Raw genomic sequence first — 21,223 nt, forward strand, 5'->3', positions numbered from 1 at the left:
GCTTTGTGACCTTGGGCCAGCAGCATGACCTCTCTGGAACCTCCATCTATTAAATAGGAATAATAATAGCTGCTTCCAAAATGGTGTCTTCCCTGCTCTGTCTCCCTTAGCCAAACACTTAATGTGTGGAAACAGAGAACAGAGACCCATGTGCCACGATCGGAAGTCGCCAATATCCACAACTTATGCATTTATGTAATCACACCAAAGGTTATAAGCATATTTTATAATTACATCATCTACAAAGCTCTGCTGTGGTTGACCCAGTTATCAATTGGCAGCAACAGGAGAAAAAAAAATGGTCTTTAACATTTATCACCATCCAAAGAACAGTGCTGGAAAAGTATGGAAAGGGCCTTAGAACCCTTTTGGCTTTTCTCGTTTACCCGTGGAGTGGCTGGTGCTTTCAGGCTGGAAATGGAGATCAGAAGCAGCAAGGCTTCATGGAAAATTACACCGAGAGCCCTCAGGACAGAAATGATTAGAAAACTGGAAGGGCCAGGAGTTTCACAAGGAGGGAACTGGTCCCAGAGAGATATGTTTGTCTAGCAACACAGACTTCTCTGGGCATCTCCTGACACCAGAGTGCTCCTCGCCTGCTAGAGTCTGCACTGCGATGCCTAGAAAAGAGTTTTTCGTGCACATCATTTGGCCTTTCCTGTGTGCAGGATGCATGCGCTGGTTCTCTTAGGGGAAAGAGATGGCTCCGGAGGCAGGCCTGCCTCTCCTGTACCCCTCAAATGGGTCCTAGGCTGTCACCTTCTGCTTGCATCACTGATTCTGCCTGTGGTCATCCACAGTAGGCATTTTTATGTGACATCCTGATATGAACTCGTCTATAGTCATTTACCTCCTTTTCTTATAGTTGAATTAAAAAAAAAAAAAACCATTCTGCTGAACTGAATGCCCAGGCAACTGCACTCTCAATTTCACTGAGTTTTTACAGCACATGAAAGAAAAATTCATCCGCACTTCCTTAAAAAAGATTTTCAAAGTCAGAAGTGAGCCTGAATTTGTAAGGGGTGAGGACACTTATTTTGCATTGGCTGAGCTGAAAAGACGCTTCTTTACCATGTCTTAAAATGCATTTCCTTTCCAATTCCTCTGCCCGTGCCCACCACCTCCTCCTACCCCAGGACCATCAGTGGTACCTACTGGACCACTCTCTCTCAAAAAAAAAAAAAAATAGGACACTTCCTTCCCTGAACCCCTCCCACAGGCCCTGAAGGGGCCTCATGCTGTGCCTTTGCTAAGACTGGGAGCTCCCACCGCTGGAACTAGTCCTCTTTGGTGCCCCCTGAGTGGCCAGCCTGGCAGTGGCTGTGGGCCAAAGAAGGGAGGACCCACCCAAAGGCCACATCCCTGCCAAGTCTCCAACTTGCATCATCGCTTCCTGCCTGTGCCCGATCAGAAGATTTTAGCGGCTACTCACTGCTCCCAGAAGCAAGCGTAGGCCCTTCCGTGGCATCAAGGCCCCCTCTAATTCAGCCCTGACCAACCTGCCAGCCTTGGTTCTCTCCCCAACCCCACACAAGCCTGAAGGCTGAGCAGACCCTCAGTGCTCTCGCCCTGGCTTTGTCCCCCAGCTCTTTACTCGGCCTGTTTCACTCCAGCCTATGGAAGTCCTCCCATCTACCAAAGTCAGCACAAGGGCCATTCATATTTCCTCTCTCTCTCTCTCTCTTTCGTCTCCCCCTCCCTGTCTTCTTTCCCTCCCCCCCCCCCCCGCCACTCGCGCAGCATGGAGTGACCTCCCTCCTTCACCACATTCCCATGGGACCCTGCCTGTCCTTAGCAGCAGCATCTACTTCAGTCTGCTTTGGAGTAGAACTCTCCCTGTTTGTAGCACCTCCCAGTTAGAATCTCGGAGGACTCTGGTATCCCTGGACTGCAAGAGCTTACCCACCCTCATTCACCTGGATGTTTAGCATAGTCCTGGCCCCAGGAGGTTCTTAACAAATGCTTGGTCCTTGGAGACAGTGGCCTGATGGACAGAGCCTTGGCTTTGGCAATGGACAGAACTGAGTGTGAGTGCCCCTCCTCCTCTTAATAATTGTGTGATCTTGGACAAGCGGCCTACTCTTCCCGAATCTCTTAGGTCCAAAACCTATAAACTGGAGGTTACAATAGTACCTAGGACTATGATAGGTCCCCAGAGAGTGGTAGAGAATGACTGAGAGAATGTACATAGAACGTGCCACTCTTGCCATTCATAAAGTAGGTTCCTGATAAATATGAGTCACCACCTTTATCAGGTACACACTTTTGAAGCTTTTACTCTTGTCTTGAACCCCCTGGAGTGGATATCTGGGGAGAAGGCTACTAGAATATTCACACTGGAAGATGAAAATGACCTTGCAACCCAGGCCTGGTTGCAAGGAGGTCAGAGAGGATGGCAAAGACTGAAAGCATCCTGAGGAAAGAGGGGAGTGGCAAAAGCTGGCAGCCCTGGGCCCTGTAGGAGGTGGGCCATACCCTTCCCAACGAATGAAGTCAGACACTTCCCAGGAAATCAGCTCCTCCAGTCTCATTTATGAGAGATTAGCATCTGCTAGAGAGCCTCCCCAAAGCCATCTCCATACTTTAACGTGAGCCTGCGTAATCAGAGGTAGGAAAGGCAGAGAGGAGCAAGGAAAAAGGGCAGTTCCAAAGGAACTTGGCCAGTATGTCTCTGGCACTGAGGGCGAGGGGAACGGAGGCCTAGCAGGACAGGACTCGATAGGACCAGGGGGCCCCGTCATCATGGAGACACTCACACACACCAAACCAATTGCTAACCTGGGTTTTCAGGAGCAGCCATTCTGGGAAGAAGTGAAGAGGGCAAGGTTTAGAGTGGGGCAGAGAAGGGTGGGGCAGGAAACAGCAATGTCCTCTGTGCGGCCCCTGTGGTTCTCAGTACACAGTATTAAATGGGCGTTTTGATACATTTCAGTCTCCTGAGACTTCTCAGGGCTGAGTTCCCATGGATGAGCTGATCTTCCTTCTGTGCACCAGCCCCACCAGCCTGTCCAAAAGAGAGTTCCCTGTGATGGGGCAGTGCTGTGCAGTGGAGGATGGAGGTGATCCTCGTTTGCAGAGTAGTCACTGTGGGAAGATTTGAATGCCACGTGGCAAACTTTTCCTTGAAGACAGGACCTTGGACTAGGATCTTGGCACTTGAATGTCTTTTGGACATCATGTCATCCAATTACCCTATTACAGATGAGGAAACTGACACCTAAAGAGACCAAGCCAGTTTGCAATGTGTACGCACATCACATCACCAAAACGTACGCTTTAAATAGCTTATATTTTTGTCAATGATGCCTTAATAAGGCTGAAGCAATAAATTACAATTAAAATGAATTAAAAAAGAAGCCAAGCCAGGATGAGAACCCAGGTCTCCTCATCTCCAGTCCAGGGTTTCTTGTCTCGTTTCTCTATGAGAGCCCTAAGAGGACATTTTGGTGTGGTACCGTGCAGATGTTGTCACGTGGCTGATAAATCTGGAGGTGACTAGAAAGTATGAATCTTACTTGTTCTAATCACAGATTGGAGCCCCAACTTACTCCTTGCCTGACTTCCTGTAGCTTCTTGTTCTCCTGGGGAACTTGTGTGAACGGTAGATTCACACTCTGATAGACTCTTGGGGTGGAGTTGGGAAAGGCCCAGGGCATGAAAATTTTGACGTGATCAGCCTGCTCTTTTGAGTACCGGGTGGGCAGCCAGTCAGGCATTCTCTTCTTCCTTCTCTAAAAAAAAAATCTCTGGCCTCTTTAAGTCCCAGGAGGGTGGTATGCCATGGGGCAACCCTGGGAGGTAGCACATGGCACCTCTCCCGGGGAGAGGAACAGACTGAGTAAAAAACTGACAGTGACTCATGGGAGTTCAAAAAGAAGCATGAGTAGATGAAGCTGGCATGGGTATGACCAACGGAAAGCCTAAAGTAAGGGGGATGTCAAAAGGAATATGAAACTCACAAGGGGAAATGTATTCACTCATTCAAGAAATCTCTGCTCACTTAATTAAACCGGGTTTAGTTCTAGGCACTGGGGAAATCAGACCAAGAAGGACACAGAGACCCATGCAAGTGACTCAGAAGAGGAAAACTCAAAAGTCATGAACAGATTCTCAGTTAAATGAACAGCGAGGTTAGAGGAAGACAGTGAGAGGAATGAGATCTTGAACAACTGGTCAGAAATTTTAAGAGGATATTATCTGCACAGATAATATTTTTTAAAACCTGGAAGAAAGGAGGCAGAGAGAGATGCAATTTGGGAGCTACTTTGGCACTCAAAGGACTAAACCGAAGTGTGTGCAGTCCATGCTGGGATAATTCATTCACTCAACCAGTACTCACTGAGCACTTCCTATTTCTGTAGTCACATCAGGCTCTTTGCTGTTCCTTGTCCTCACCAGACACACTCTCCCATCCTGCCTTTAATCTATCAGTGTCCTCTTCTTTTGAGGGCTTCCCCTCAATGAAGAGCACCATTTAGCAGATACATAAACAAACTGAAAATGCTGTGACAGGAAAAGGAAACAATATCCTAGCGAGGACCCTGTCTAATTCATCTTTGTACCCGAGTGCCGGGCACATAGCAGGCACCTAGGAAATGTTTGATGAATGAATGAATATCATTGTTAGGCACTGAGGGAGTCAAATTTTTCTAGTAAGAAATGTTAGCCTGATTACAACTCCAAAAAAAGTATATTTAAAGACTGTTTTTAAAATCTACTGAAAAACCCTAACAGTGGTTGAATGATGGAATTATGGGAGACTTTCTTTTCTCTATTTCCCCCGTTTTGGATACAGCAGCATTTTTTTTTTAATGGAGGTACTGGGGATTTAAACCAGGACTTCACACATACTAAGCATGTACTCTACCACCTGCCAGCAACATTTTTTATAATGAAAAATATATATTTTAGCTCCATCTCCACCCTGCTCCCTCTACCCTCCAAAATTGTGAGAATTACAACTTTTTACCTAATTTAAAAAATTTGGTGCCATATGAATTATGAAGACAGAAATCATGATCAGAATTTCATCATGCAGCCAAATACAATTGATCACATTATCTTGATGTGTCTGAGGACACGCACGATCATTTATAGCCAGGCATAAACGACAGTTCTTATTAACTACTTTGATTAGTATTACTTAAAACAGCCAAACTGGGCCTTTTGTCGGAGTGCTGGGAAGAGGCGGGAACTGGGCCAAGGAGGATGTGACTCTGTTGCCCTCACTAGGGACCCCACCTTTCTGGCAGAGAGTGTTGGACCTGAGAGCTCTGAGGGCCTCCAAGCGTTGGCAGCAGAGCTGGGCAGTAACTGGGGCTGCTCAGGCTCCACAAAGGAGCTTTTCACCCCAAACTCTCCTTCCCTTCCCTTCCTCAGGTCAGCCTTCTAGATAGGAGAAAGCCATAAGAATGCTGCCTGAAATGCCATCAATACAAATTTATTCCAGCAGTAGAACCATTGTCTCTGAGAGGGCTAGAGGAGGGACGTGTTGGCTCACAGGACAAAGATTTACCGAGAACCTACTATGAGCCAAGCATAAGCCAGGTCCTATACATACATGGTATCATTTCTTCCCTCACCCACGTTATGTAGATGTTATTGTCCCCATTATACAGATAGAGAAACAGGCTCAGAAAAGTTAAGACTGGTCCTAGGTCTCACCTTTAAGTAAGAGATGGGAACTGGGTGGAGCATGGAATAGGGGAGAGGGAGGGAGGAGGGATCCAAAGTCAGTGCTATCAGACTGGGAAAGCGACTCTCCCCACACTCCATTGCAACATCGCAGACGTTTCTAGACTTGATGTTTAAAGTCTGTGTGACCATCAGCAACCACTCTGGGGCTCAGTCTCCTTGTTTAAAAACAAATAAAAAATAAAGGGCTTGAGAAGTATGTTTTCCAGGTATCCTTCTAGCCCTGCGTTCTTTATCACAGCGTTTCCTCTTTTTGCCTTTGTAAAAGCTCTGCTAGTTGAGTACTCCCCAGTCACCAGCGCGGAGCAACACCAGGGACTCGGGTCTCTCCAGGGATCGCCCCCTAGAGGACATCCGTGGTGCTGCGGCCGCCCGGGCTCCCAGGGAAAGTACAGGCAACTAACAAACCAACATAATCACCGGGTCCAAGCCAACTTTAATTACCGCTTTACCTTTTAAAAAAAAAATGGATTTAGAAAACATTCTCACAGCCCTTCCCACGCTCACCAAGGCACAGCTGCCGGAACATTTAATGATGCGGAGCATTTATAGCCTGAAGACCTACTGGTTCTAAGTCATATTTTTTAACTGGATTATATTTTACTTTCTATACCTCAAGTTTCTTTGGGGCCTGGTGAGGCCACTTATTGATCCAGTGCTGGTTATGCAGGGCTACTGAACTGTAATTATAAAACAATATGTTTGTCTCTACTTAGATATTTGTATTACAACAGTCAAGTTTTGGTTAGGTAATATATGCATGTGACATTCAAAAGTCATTACAGAGTTTTCTTTCCCTTTTGTTCTTTTTTTGAGGGGGTGGTAATTAGGTTTAATCATTTACTTATTTTTAGAGGAGGTACTGGGGATTGAACCCAGGCACTGGTGCATGCTAAGCATGTGCTCTATCACTTGAGCTATACTTCCCCCCCCCGCCCCCCGAGTTTTCAATGATTAACATCAACCCAGAAATTCCACTGTGGTTGATATTCCCAAAGTTGAAAACAGGTGTTCAAACAAAAACTTATACATGAATGTTCATAGCAGCACTATTCATAATAGCCAAGAAGTGGAAACAACCCAAATGTCATCAATTGACAATAGATAAACAAAATGTAGTATATCCATGCAATGGAATACTATTCAACCATAAAAAAGGAATAAAGTAGTGATACATGCTAGTCTTTGGATGGACCTTGAAACATTATGCTCACTGAAAGCAGACAGACAGAAGGCCACATATTATGTCATTCCACTTATATGAAATGCTCAGAAGAAGCAAATACATAGAGATTTTCTTATTTGCATGTTAGTGGTTGCCAGGATCTGAGAGAAAGGGGATGTGGGAGGTGACTGCTAATGAGAATGGGGTCTCCTTTAGGGGTGATGAAAATGTTCTATAACTAGGTAGTGGTGATGGTTGCACAACATTGTGAATGTACTAAATGTCGCTGGGTTGTACACTTTAAAATATTTTAAATGGTAAATTTCATGTTATGTATATTTTACAATACAAATAAATAAAGAAATAAAGGGTACTCTGTAAAAAGTAAGTTCCCCTTTCTCCAGGTCCCCTTCCTGAAGACAAAAACAGTAATTAGCACTCTTTCTTCTCCATCCATCCAGAGATTATTAGTGTATGTATGTATATATACAGAGTGTTTATATTATTATATATGTCTTTATATTATATATGTTGTAAATATATTCTTTTCCTCCCTTTCTGGGCACAAATGGTCACACCATATGGCCACATGCTTTTTTTTCTTTTCTTTTTATTGAGGAGAGGCAGGAGGTGATTGGGTTTTTATTCATTCATTTATTTATTTAACTTTAATGGAGGTACTGGGGATTGAACCCAGGACCTTGTGCGTACTAAGCACACACTCTATCACTGAGCTACACTCTCCCCCTCACCCTAGCCACTTGCTTTTTTCACTCAAATTATTTTGGATGGTTCTAAGTCAGTACTTGTTCTTTTTAATGGCTTTTGATCTTTCCAAAATAGTAAGTGAAAAATATCATCTCATTTTAGTTTTAACTTTTGTTTATTTTCTCATGAATGAGAGTGAGCATCTTTTCATGTGTTTAAAACCCGTTTGTATTTTCTTAACTGTGAATTTTCTTTTCATACACTTTGCCCATTTTTATGTGATGTTGTTGGTCTTTTTCTTTTTGAGTTCTAGGTGCTCTTTATAAAGTGATATTAGCTCTCTATGATATTAATTTCGAATCTATTACCCAGTTGCCCTTTGACCCTCCAGCATTTGTGTAATCAGATGCATTACTTTTCCCTGTTTGAATTACCTAACATGGATTCTCTTTTCCTGACTGGATCTTGATTGATACATTTGGGTGGGGTTTTTTTTTTCTTCCATTATTGATTTGTGAAAACTCTTTGTACGTTAAGGAAATTAGCCAATTATGTATCATATACATTGAAATCATTTTCATTCGTTTCTTTTGCCATTTTAATGTTTATTCTTGTACAGAAATTTTAAAATTTTATTACTCAACTGTATCAGTATTTGCCTTTCCAGTTTCTGTATTTCATGGAGTGCTTAGACCGGGTTTCTTTACCTAAGATTATAAACACATTCACCTACATTTTCTCCCCATACCTTTATGGTTTCATGTTTTACAATGAGTTTTTTATTCACCTGGAACTTATTTTAGAGTAAAGAGTGAGGTAGCAATATAATTTAAATGGCCTTCCCACATGGAAAACAGTGTTCAGTCAACTGTCTCATTACCATTTATTGAATGGCTCTTTCTCCTGTGATTTGAAATGCCAATTTTATTAAGTACTACATTCACATATATGCTTGGGCCTATTTCTGGACTTTTTTAAATTGGCTTATCTGTCTATTTCTCAGTCAGTAATACGTTCCTTGTTAACCAGAAACCAGCATTTGATTTCATTTCATGAACTCATTCATATAAATATCTCTCCATTTGAAATAAGTTTTACTCCTGGAAGTCAAAAACACAAGAAAGGGAAGGTGGAGTCCCGTCATGTCTGAGACTCAGGAGGAAATACTAAAAATTTGATTTCCTAAACCAAGCCTTCTTGAATAAATTTTTATTGATAAAGCAAGTCCATCTGAAATGCCAAATTTCAGCCAAAAGTTGTGAGATTTTTTGTTTGTTTACTGTTGGGAGATCTCCTAAGTTTCATCTTCCGACTCTTTCACTGAGCTGTCATCTCTGCTGTATTTTTAATTCCAAGGACTCTCTTGGAATTAAGTGCTTCTTTAAAAACAAAACACAGCACCTTGTTCCTCTTTCATGGATATATTATCTTCTCTTCCTGGGGATTAATCATAGAATGCATCTTTTTATTTTCTCCTCTTTTCTGAACATCTCTATTTTCTCTGAGTTTACTATTTTGTTTTAGCATATCTTTTAAATTAGAGTCTTTTTCCTCAATTATATGATTTTTTGGTTATTTATCCTTATTTGAGAGTGAAGCATGAAAAAGCTGACTGGAAAATCTGAGAGAGAGTGAGTTATTGATTAAAAGGCTTCAGGCTGGATAACTAGGCAGAGGTCCCACCGTTTATTTATGTGACCTTCAACTGTCAATCTCTTCAGCTTGTTCCCTTGCGCAGGTTTCATCTGAGAAGAAATCTCTAGTCTCCAGCCTGGTGGGTCCTTACCTGGCTGCCTGCTCCTTGAGAGTTAAGCCAGGGAGGCAACTGGTGGGCCATACAGGGACACTACAAAATGGGAAAATCTTTTGGGAAAAATTAGATACTTGAGATCTCAAAAAAAAAAAAAAATCAAAGTGCTCCTATGTGGAAAATCTATATTCAAGACTTGTGAGTTTGCTGGGTAAGGGCCCCTGGATATGTGAGGTGTCGCTGTGTTAATAACGGCTAATGAAAGTTTGTGTCTGAAATACAGATAAAACATTTGCCCTTGATGACACCTACTCATTTCAGTCGTCTCTGGCCACAGAAAGGCCACCAATTGCACCTCTAATCTGAAACAGTGCACTGTACAGAACCCGTGTGTGTGTGCGCACGTGTGCGTGTGCGTGTGTGTGTTCGGGGGATGGGATGGTGGAGGTGGAGGGGGGAGCCCTTTGGGAAACAATTCCATTCATAGGAACCCTGGGTCTGCTTCCTTACAATCTTTAGGATTTTGTGCTGCTGAGCATCATTTCAGTGGCCGGTTCGGCCTCTACAAAGCTCTCAATTGTTCCTTCTTCCCTTTTGACTGGGGATCAGATGTGTGGGAAGATCTTGCTTTGAAATGTTTTTATTCCAGCAAGAAGGCTCAGTTTTAAACACAAAATGTACTTGTTTTCAGCCCTGTGCTCTCAAGCTTCTAAAGGGAAGAAGGTCCTTTATAAATTTGCTGAATTCTCTGTACTGGTGCTTATTAAGTCCCACTGTTTGCAAAACTATTTTGCTGTGACACACACATCATTTCAAAACAGGAAGTTAGCTTTTAATCATTAGGCTGAAATCAAGTGCTTCAGAAAATAGAGGTTTCAGCCTGAGAATTTAACATAAGTCACGACACGAAGGTGGGTGACTCTGGCTGTGTCTCTCCACTCAATCTTTGGGTATGTTCACTGTTTGCCCATCTCTTAAATACCTATTTTGTGCATGGCCTCATTTAACACTCTAGTCTACACCCATCAGATGAGCTACCCAATCAAAATGCAAGAACTCTGTTAATACACAGACTAACCATGTACAGAGATGCAGAAAAGGGGCTTTATCTTCACTACTGTAAAATACCTCGTTGTGTGCATGAACCGTCATTCATTTATTCATTCTGTTGTTGATGGATGATGACTGAGTTATTTCCAGTTTTTTCTGTTACAAGCAACACTGCAACAAACAACTTAGCACGTCCCTCCTGGCACGCATGTGCAAGTTTCACTAAGGCAACAGGTCTCCAAGTATGATCCAAGGACCCACAGGGGACCCTGAAGCCCTTCTATGGGGTCCATGAGGTCACAACTATTTTCATAATACTTTTCACTCTCCTGTCAGGCATATGCAGTGGAGTTTTCCAGAGGCTGTCTGATATGCACACAATTAGCAAAAAAAACCTATTAAAATATCTTTTCCAATTACATGTCTGTGCGAGGCTGTCAGACAACAAAGAGGCTTACAAGATGTAAACAGTGCCACTCAGCTCCCTAAATTTTAAAGTATATATAATTTTTCCCATAACATATATTGTGTTAATATGTCATGAGTTTATTTTAAAATTAATAGTAGTTTTTTAATGTTTCTGTTTTAATTTCTAATATAGTAAATATCAACAGATGGAACCCACATTAAAAAGAAAAGCTCTTTGGGATGGGATCGCCAGCAGTTTTTAAGAGCATCTAAGAGTCTTGAACCAAAAAGTCTAAGAAACACGGCACTAGGGTACGTCCCTAGGAGTGGAATTGCTGAGTTTCAGGGTGGGTGTATAGTTACCTTTAAATGGTAAATCTTACCATCACTAAAGATTAGATTCAGTTTGATATTATTTATATGGAATCCCATCCGAAGAAACTAGCACAATTAAAGTACAGAGAGCTCAGAAGTGCATATATATTTACTAAAACTGAAAAAAAAAAAAAAGACGGGGGGCAACGTTAGGCTCAAAATACAGGCTACTGGTTACCTTTCGTTAGAAGGCAGGGCGAGGGGGCTAAGTGGGAGGAGGGAGATTGGATTAGTTCTTTTTAAAAATTCTTTTCCATTGTAGTTGATTACAAGATATTGAAACAGTTCCCTGTGCTATAAACTAGGACGTTGTTATTTATCTGTTTCACACATAGTGGTTTGTATCTGCTGATCCTAAGCTCCCAATTTATCCTTCCTGCACCACAGATTAGTTCTTAGGTATAATGTTTATTATTGTGCTTCACCACCTATAGACAGGCTACATTCTTCTGTGTATTAAGAATTACATGATTTTTTTTATATTTACTAAAAATAAGAAACAACTTCTAGCCTCAGGCGGCTTCCAATCTGCTGTTGAGGTCTGCGTGGCAAACATACTCCTCTCCTCTCTGGGTTTCAACCAACTGAGAACCTGACCCAGGGCTGAAAGCATCAGCTTCCATTGTTGGCAAAGCCCTATCTGAGCAAGTGGAGGCCAAATGGTTTTGTCATCCTTTCTCACCTGATTCAGGCAGTCAGATGCAAACTGGAGGTCCCCTGCTGACCTCTCCCCGAGGAGCAGGGCCTCCCTAGTTGGGGAGGAGGCAGGAGAGAAATCACTGAAGGCAAAAGGAGAGAGGGGGCCTTCCTTCCTGGGGAGTGGAGTGGAAGTCCCCTGGACGAGGCACACCCAAACCACCGAGATGCCGAGCAGGACATGACAAATTCTCTAAGAGGGCCAAGAGCAGATAAGCGGTACAAGGTAGAGCCACTTGCAGCTAACAGTGTGATGGAAGGCTTCCTGGGGGAGGCCACAAACATTGTACCTCCACGTGAAAGGTGATGGGATCTGGGCCAGCAGGTGGGGAAATGGTGAATATTAACACAGAGGCTCAAGCGCTAAGACTTGTCAGTAGGCTGAGGTCTGAGTTGCGGCTTCTGTGAGTGCTCTAGTACAGAATTAGCCCTTCTCTGGACACTAAGGGTGTGTCACCTGAAGGTGAGCTTAGCAGAGGGGGTGGTCACCGGGCTGGGCAAGTAGGCTGGGTTGGAGGATAATGGGGGATCCCCCCACCTCATCCCCAGGTGTGGAGGAACCCTTCCAGGGGCTGATTCTCACTGGGCAGGCACACAGAGACCCGAGGAGGCACAGGGGTCCTGCCCTAAAGCAGAGTTCCCACTTCACGCCTTCACAGGGACAAGTGACCTGGGTTTGTGACCTGATGGCCTGCCAGCTGCTTGACTTTGGGCAAGGAGCAAGAGGAGTCACACTCAGTGAAAAACTACCTCCTATGTGTCTGGGTCTTGTTTTCTGTGCATCATTTTGTGTTTAATCTCTACAACCACTCTGTAAGGTGGGCACCAGTATCTCCCATTCACAGATGAGCAGTTCGAGGGGCAGGGATGGGCAGGAGTTACCCAAAGTCGTGCCGGGAGTATGTTTGCCACTCAGACCTCAGCAACAGATTGGAAGCCCCTGAGGCTAGAAACTGTTTCTTATTTTTAGTAAATAAGATAGGGGATGGAGCCCGGGATGCTAGAATCCAGTTCTGTCTACCTGTCAAGGTGATGTCCTTTCCATTACATTGCTTCACCCTTCTGGGCCTCAGTTTCCACATCTATAAAATGGAAATGACGTCTGTGTCCCAGATCCATTGTGAAAACCAACTGCATAACCCAGCACAGTGGCTGACTTCCCCACTTCCCTTCCCTTCCCTTCTAGCCTCAGTGCAGGGTCTGGATGCACCCTGAAGTTGCCTGTATACACTTCTCTGGGTTTGGCTGTTCTCAGCTACTTCTGGTACAGGGGTCTAACCAGAGTGGTCTGGACTCATTTCTGATGAGTCAGATGGCTCATTTCACATCTTAATGCTCTCATGCTTCTCACTGATCTTAGGGGAGCCCACCTCCCTCTCTTCCTCCCACCCCTCCTCCTTCATTCTCGCTCATTCACACCCAGGCTGAGCTCACACCCAGGCTCTCATTAGAGACTCTCACTTTTGGCTTGATTCAAAGCCAGTCCTTTACCACAGGCAGTGACTATGAGAAACCACAACAGACTCACAGAGCGAGGAGCGAAGAGAAACCTCCCCAGACCATCAGAACAGGCCCTGCACTGCACTTGCCTCCTCTCAGACACCGTGGCTTCAATCTGGGCTGCATTTAAAGGGCCAGTAGCCCTTACTTGCAAGGCTGGTTAGTCAGTCTACCAGTTCCGTTTGATTTGATTCTATTTAATTAGATTTAATTCCTTTCAGCAGTTAAGAGACAGGCATTAGGCAAGGCTAGGGTTAGACTGCTGAAGCTTAGCTCCCCAGAAAACAACTCTGTTAGGGACTTAATTCCAGAAATGGAGTCCAATTCACAGACATTTTAACTAGGACAGGAGATGGAATGAGAGGAAATTGGACACTATGTGAGTTTCATCATTATTGAGGAGTCTAGTTCTCTGCCCATCACGCTGAGACTGAGTCCAGGGAACCGAGTTCCCCTGCTGAGTTCATGATTAACATCTCCAGCCAAAACTTGATTTCCTTCCTTGTCCCACACCTCTCCCTCTCAGAATTGAAGAGTATCATAGAAAAGGGGGGATTGAAACCAAGCAGGACCCTGCACACCTCCCCCTCCTCGGTACAAAGCCCCTCTGTGCCCCATCCCCTTTCTTGTTTGTAGGGAAACGCTTTAGTCTCCTAGGCCCTCCCTGGCCCACCCCAGCCTTGCTTAGACCTAAGTTTGGTTTGGTAACAAGACTGATGAGCCTTGTTCAAGGAGGGGGAGAATTCATTCACATTTCACCTGAAGCAGGTTATGCTGTTACAGAACTGAACGTGGGTCTGCTCGCTCCTCACACAGCAGGGTCAGTTTACCAACACCAGGTTGCGGTGAAGGAAAGTACAGCGTTAATTGCAGGTGCCAAGCAAGGAGAATGGGCAGCTCATGCTCAGAAGACCTGAACTCCATGATGGCTTTCAGGGAAGGGTTTTTAAAGGCAATGTTTGGGGTGAGGGCTGCAGGGTACATGACTTTCTTCTGATTGTTTGGTGGTGAGGAGATAACAGGGTGATGTTCCAGGAATCTCAATCATCAGCCTTCTGGTTCCAACCAGTCTGGGGTCTACATGCTTGTGCTCAGCATGTAGTCACCATTCCTCACCTGGGTTGGAGCTTGCAGTGTCTCAGTTCCTGCAGCAGAAGAACTCCAAGATGTGTATCAGAGTGTTATGTATATACCCTGAGGGGGAACCAGGACTCTGTTTTATCGCTGAACTATTATCATTATGTTTCTTGTTTGACTGCCTGTCCTTTGTTCCTGCATTCCCTCTCTTCTCTAATTAGCAACTGCCTGCGCCTGCTCTTTGGAACTCAGAGAAGGCCTAGGAGGCTTAAACTTTTTTCTACAAACAAGAAATGGGGGACATAGAGGGACATTTGTACCCAGCAGGGCCCTGCAGGGTCCTGCTTGGTTTCAACGCCACCGAGAGCTGCCACTCCAGTGTAGTTTAGAAACATATGTGTTTGTGCCACTATGGAGCTGGAAAAGGAAAACCAAGGAAAAAATGCAAACCAAGAGGGCAAAACAAACCCAGTTAAGCTGTCCCCTCCAGCTTTCTCCCAACTGGAAATTTCCAATTCTGACATGCTGGCCCATTTTTAATACATTGAAAATGCATATTCATCTATTTTGAGTGAGCAATATTGATCACTAGACAGTGTGGGAGGAGTGAAAGATTTCAAGGTTAGTGGGTAAAAATAAAGTGAGTTAAGCTAGTAAATTGCAGGAGAAACTCTACGTGTCAGTCAGACCTTATGAAGACAGACAAGACAAGATGAAGGCAAAACCCCAGCAGAACTGAAGAATGTTTACATTCTCGCAACCACAAATGTGAAGTGAGCTCAGAAGCCAGTGGGAGTTTAACAAACTAGAGTTAAGGTCAAGGTGGAGGCTGCTCTGTGCAGATTCCCCTCCTGGTTGCACCGGCAATGAAACATCGCCTTCCAGTAGCGAAATCAGATCGAGAAGAAACCCACAAACACAAGAGAGTTTCTGGGTCTACAGCCCTGCTGGTTCTCCCGCTGACTCTGGCCTAGTGAAGGAAGGAGACTGATGAGGTAGCTGCGTACACCTTTGACTCACTGGCACCACTGCCTGGGAGGAAGCTTCAGGAACCCAGGGCTGGGAACTATCAGGAGAGTGACCTCCTGGAGGGGGGCTGAGGGGCTTGGATCAGGGACTCACATCAGCCCTGCCTCTCGGGATAAGGAAGAGAGAGAGAGAAGGGCCTGAGTCCACTCATCAGCTAGCTCATAACTGTTGAGTGTGTCATGGAGAAGACAATAATGAATGAGATGACATCCCTGTCCCCAAGGTGAGGGAAAAGCAGATGTATACAATTAGTTGTAATATACTGTAATAAGCTGTAAAATTACAATTAGTTGTAATATAGGCTATGTTGAGGTGGGTAAACAGAGCATTACAACAACCCTTTTCTTCTTTAGTCTTTTTCTCATACAGGCCGTGTTTTTATATCCCAAGCATAGCAAATATGAAGATAAGCAAAAGGGAAAAAGTAAAGTCACTCGCTATTACGTCACCTAGAGAGGGCTGCAATTAACATTCTGGGGTATATTTCTCAGACCTTTTTCTTATGCAAATATACGCATGGGTTCAAAACATATATGTGCTCTCTCTATATAGATAGATGTTTTTCTGAGACAGAATTATATACCACATATAGGATTTTTACCTTTTGGCATCTTGCAAAATACCAGGAATATCTTTTCAACTAACACATATATGGTGGCATCAAAGTATTTTATATCTGCTTTGCACCCATTATTTGACTTTAAAATAACTTAGCTAATAAAGTGGAGAGAGAGAAGGTTCTTGTCTTTCCCCTCAAGTCAAGTGAGGGAAACTCCAATGGCAGCACTTAGAGAACTTGATATGTGTTTCTTAACAGTTTTCAGAACCAGGGTTGGTGTCAGATCCTGCCTAAGAAGTCTAACGGGCAAATGCAGGGAGGCTGACAGCTGATGGATGAGATATAGGAGAGGCACTGTGCTGGGATCAGCTTCTGGTCCCAGGGTTGCCGGGTGAGGATGCAAGAGCATTTCCCATGAACCATGAGCTGGAGAGAAACAAGTTGCTCGGTGATTGCATCAACATAAAGGTTACAGTGGATAAAGGAGCTCAGACTTTATTTCGATGCTAATGAGGACCCTTTGGGAGGCTGAGATGGGGCATGGTACTCTCAGAGCCTGGCTGTAGGAGATGAATCTACTAATTATGTGTAAGACAACTGGCGGGAGGGGAGACCAGAGGACAGGAAGTCAGTTCAGAGGCTGTGACCAAAGCCTGAAGACAATGTCCCTCCAGGGGAGTCAGAGGATGTGGGTTCAAGTCTGGTCTCTGCCATCAATGAACTTGAATCAGTCACTTCACCTTCCTAAGCCTCAGTAGCTCATCCGTAACAAGGGCGTTAAAAACAACGCCAAGGAGTGATGAAAATGCTTTAGAACTTGCTAAAAGTGGCGGTTGCACAACATGGTGAATGAGCTACATGCTCCTGACTTGTATACATTGTAATACTTAATTCCTTCTTGTGTGAATTTCACCTCCATTATAAAGCAGAAACCCAAATAACCCCGAGGGTTATTGTGAGGATTAAGTGAGTCAGATGGGTTTGTTTTTATAGTCATCCCATGCTGGCCAACTTGAAACTAGCTTTCTTCCCATAATTACATTAACCCCTCTTGGCCCGGCTCCCTCCCTAGCCACAGAGTCAGCAACTTATTTGAATCCCCTTAAGGTTTTCCAGGCTTGTAGTTCAACCTGGTTGTTAAAATCTCGGTCACCATGCAGTTTGTAAAGTATCATTTCTCCTCCTGGTCTTGCCGCCTCTGCACAGACTCTGTGCTGGCGGCTACACGGGGTGAGGGTGAGGACGGGCTGGGTTTGGGAGGAGACAAATGATGGCCGATCACAGGGTGAGGTTGCATAACTGGTTGGCAGTAAATTTGCTGGGGCTTCCCTTGCCTGAGTCACCACCATCTGGCTCCTGGCCACAGCCTGCCTGGGTACCGCTGAGAGCCGGAGGGCCAGGCTCTCCACCTGCTGCAGTCAGGGCTCCCCTGAAGAGGCGGTCCCCACGCAGGAGCTGCACAAGCTTGGGCAGTGTTCAGCCGGCCCGCCACGGAGGACGCCAGGGGGCAGCCAGGTCTGTTTGGGGTAGAGGACTGGTCGCCCCTCATCCCAAAACTCCTCTCAGCGCTTGCTGAGCTGAGTGGCCATTTGGTAGCCTGAAGGCTTCCCCTTCCCCCTCCTCCCCACCCAGCTAATCGCTTCCTCTTGAGATTCTGACATGAGTCCTCCCAGCTCCTGGCCCCCCTAGCTACTTAGGGCGAAGCCACTCTGCTGAATTCCAACCCAGAACTTACTTTCTCACTAGTTAAGAGGCACATTTAAATCTCCCCCCTCCCCCAACCCCCGTCCCCAGCTTCAGGCTCAATTTTTCATTGATTCCAGCTAATATTTTCGTTCAGTGACTTAACAAGGACAGATGACAGGCAGGGTTGATGGCTCCTCCTTCATTTGTCCCTGGTCTGTCACGGTCATTACAGGATGGACTCTAGGAAGACAGTCATGGAAGAAAAATGAAAAGCAGAGAGAGAGAAAGGATCGATCTTAACTTTTGTCCCCGAGCCAGCCCAGTCCGCTGAGAGCGCACCCACCAGCCCCTGAGATGCATGCCTGCCGGCACTGTAGATGTTCTGGCTCTTTCGGAGGGAACTGGCACAGGAAGATGGATGTAAAAGAGTTAGGGCTTTCAGACCGAAACGGAAGAGGCCGAGAGGCTCACCTCAAGGCTCCCTCCCAGCTAAGGCCAAAAGGACCTACGGTGCCGAAATCATGGGAAAAGAAATGGCAGAGCAGTAACCTCCTCCTCCTTTTTTTCTACATAAAGAATGCCTACCTATCCTTCCAAACTCAGCTCAGTACTGTACTTTTGGGGAGCCTCACCCATCCCCTGGGAGGCAGTCAGGACTCCCCCCTCTGTGCGCCCCATTGGGTGTGCCGAGGGCCCGTGGGGTGTGGAAGGGCAGAATGATGAGCACAGCCCCTCCTCTCTGCCCTGCGGGAGTGCCCCGGACACCCTGTGTGTATGTGTGTGACTACATGCTCTAAGCTACAAAGCCCCAAAATTACACTAAATTATTCAACCATAATTTCAATTATTAATAATTTAAATAATGAAACCATATTAAAAACCTGGCTTCATTTTGTTAATGGCTTGCACCTCTTCCTGCATTGTGAGCTCTTTGATGACCAGGATACTTTTATTTATTTATTTTTTTTAAGTGTAGCTTCAACACCTCACAACACTGGGCACAAAAGTAGGCACCTGACAGACGTGCCAGGCAGAAGGTGCCTTCACGTAGACCCACAGCCTGGCCAGGAAGGCTGGCACCTGGCTCTTCAGAACAGCACAGCCATTCATTTTGCCTGAGCTGAGGCCCCGGCTGGCTGTGGCATCTTCCTTTGAGACGCCTACGATCCTGTGTGCCTGTGCCTGCTCCCAGCCACTCTGGCCACCAGCTCTTCCAGACTCTTGCCACCTCCCACCTGCTCACCCAACACTTGACCTTGGCCTCTTTCCTCAGCTCCTCCTGCCACCCCCTGGCAGCTTTCCCGGCACTGGCCACTGCATGACTGACCCCGACTTAGTGAGCCAGGCTCTGGGTCTTATGTATGGCTTGAAGCTCAATCAATTCATCTCAGAGTTAGAGAGAAATCAACATTGTGACGGGTCAGTGGTGGCAGAAAGAGCAGGGGCAGACCTGGAGTCAGATCCTGGCTCAGCTACTAAATGGCTGTGTGACCATGGCCAGCTGCTGAGCTTCTTAGAATGTCAGGTTTTTTTTTTTTTAATCTTTTTTGAGGGGTAGGTAACTAGGTTTATTTATTTATTTTTAGAGGAGGTACTGGGGATTGAACCCAGGACCCTGTGCTTGCTAAGCATGTGCTCCAGCACTTGAGCTCTATCAATGTCAGTTTTTGCCACTGCGCATGGGGATGAAAGCACACACGCCCTAAGTCATCGGGTCACTGTGAGAAGTAAACACTGTGACACATGCTAAGCCTCTGGCCTTGTGCTGACACATGGCAGATACTAAGTGTTCATTTCCTTCCTTTCCTCTTTTCAGCTGTCTCTTCCGAGTCTAAAAGCTCATGAGCCTTTGAAGCACACGTCCCTGTGTTAAACTATAACTTGGGAAGGTTACCAAGCTCCTAGAAGGTTTATCTTCTCAGAGGAACAAGGACGACAAAGACAACCTCCGTGTCCCACGTTGCCCTGGAACAGATTTCTCCCTCCTCGGCCAGAGTCCCCCAGACCAGGAGAGGGTGCTGGAGGCGATCAGAGCTCGCTCTTCACACTTAACCATGGAGGTGCTAGCAGGATCAGTCCCCAGAGGAGCGCCGAGTGAGCGAAAGAAAGCTTGGGGGGGCCTGGGAATGACCGTGGGGCTCAGAGAGAGAGAGGACGGGGACAAGGGGACCAGTCTGCTCAGAACAGGGAGCAAAGGGCTCTGCCCGGGACCTCGGCGCTTTGCAGCCTCACACCGACTGCCATGGAAACGGAGGGGAGAAGGGAGGCGGCACTTGCCTTGGCCCTCCTCTCCAGACAGGAGAAATGGGGAGGTTTTGGAGATGCCGAGCTGAACAGAAAGGCAGGGTCCAGGGGAGCCAGTAGAGACAGCTCCCTGCTCTCACTCAGGGCAGTGGTTCTGTGAGTGGTCCCTGGACCGGGAGGCATCAGTATCACCTGGGTTTGCCAGAAGGCGCCCCCGAGACACCTCGATACAGACCCACACACCGGTGTTCTAATAAGCCCTCTGGGTGACGTTGACTCTTTCTAAAGTTTGAGAACAGTCACCTTGGGATAATGCTTTTATCCATTTACTTGAAACTTCCTTCGCATCTTGAAGTGGTGGGAGGTGGCATGACCCTGGAATGGTCATAAGCTTTAGAGACAAGAAGATCTGAGTTCAGATCCTGGCCCTGGCCCTAGTGGCCTCGGACAAATCCATCAACCTCTCCAAACCCTGATTTCCTCAACTGTAAAATTTCCACCTCGCAGGATTAAGTGGCTAGATTTGGAGACGATGTCCCGAAAGCATTTTTGCGGAGTGCTTCGCACACACTTAGTGCTCATCACCCTCGTTATCATCAGGACCACCCTGACTGTGTAGAGGACCCTGGGTGAGTAACAACTGGAGATGCATCTGAGGACCGTCATCCGGTCACAGGGGGATCATCTTGCTCCACGAGAGTTTAATATGCTATTCAGAATGCCATTTGTCGCCTGGCTACATCCTCGTTAAGCCAGGAAAGACTTAGAGATAACAACTCCTTTCAAATTTGATGAGAAATGAATCTCTGTCTACCGTGGATACACCGAGTGAAATCTCAAGGAGAAAAACCACGCTCATCACAACATAACCGAGTCATTCTCCTGCCCTACCCACTTCCCTTTCCTTAGACAAGTCCCTTAAGCACACAGCAGCACCAGGCAAATATTTGCTGAGTGTTGAATGAATGGATTGGCTCAATGTGATTTGAAAAACATCCAACTGTTGTGCAATAAAAGGAACCAAATTTGTGGCCAGGTCTTTAGCTTCCTGGGGTGGAAGCGTGGCAGAACCAGCCACAGCAGCCACGTGGGGAGCGCATTAGAATCTTGGGAAATCAGGCACAGAGGGGACTGTAAGAGGCCACACTGGCTGGGACAGGGAGTGAGGGTGGTTCCCTGAATTTAGCAAAGGCCTTTTACAAGGGGCTGGCTAGTGGCCCCCCATCCCTGGCTGTACACCCTGCATCTGCTCCACCCTCTGAGCCTGCTGGGGGCTCGCCCA

At 45.8% G+C, this 21,223-nt stretch overlaps 1 long non-coding RNA gene across 1 annotated transcript in view; it reads left to right on the forward strand.

The window, feature by feature from the left end:
- LOC140696767 (uncharacterized) overlaps window positions 1-20,972 on the forward strand; it is a 28,077-nt gene extending 7,105 nt beyond the window's left edge. Inside the window, exons 2-3 of the long non-coding RNA XR_012073252.1 lie at window positions 19,514-19,791; window positions 20,449-20,972. This is a non-coding gene — a long non-coding RNA (uncharacterized lncRNA). The remainder of the gene's footprint in view (window positions 1-19,513; window positions 19,792-20,448) is intronic.
- The last annotated feature ends 251 nt before the right edge of the window (window positions 20,973-21,223 follow it).

This window comes from Vicugna pacos, chromosome 6, assembly GCF_048564905.1.
Source record: "Vicugna pacos chromosome 6, VicPac4, whole genome shotgun sequence".
NCBI classification, from domain to species: Eukaryota; Metazoa; Chordata; class Mammalia; order Artiodactyla; family Camelidae; genus Vicugna; species Vicugna pacos.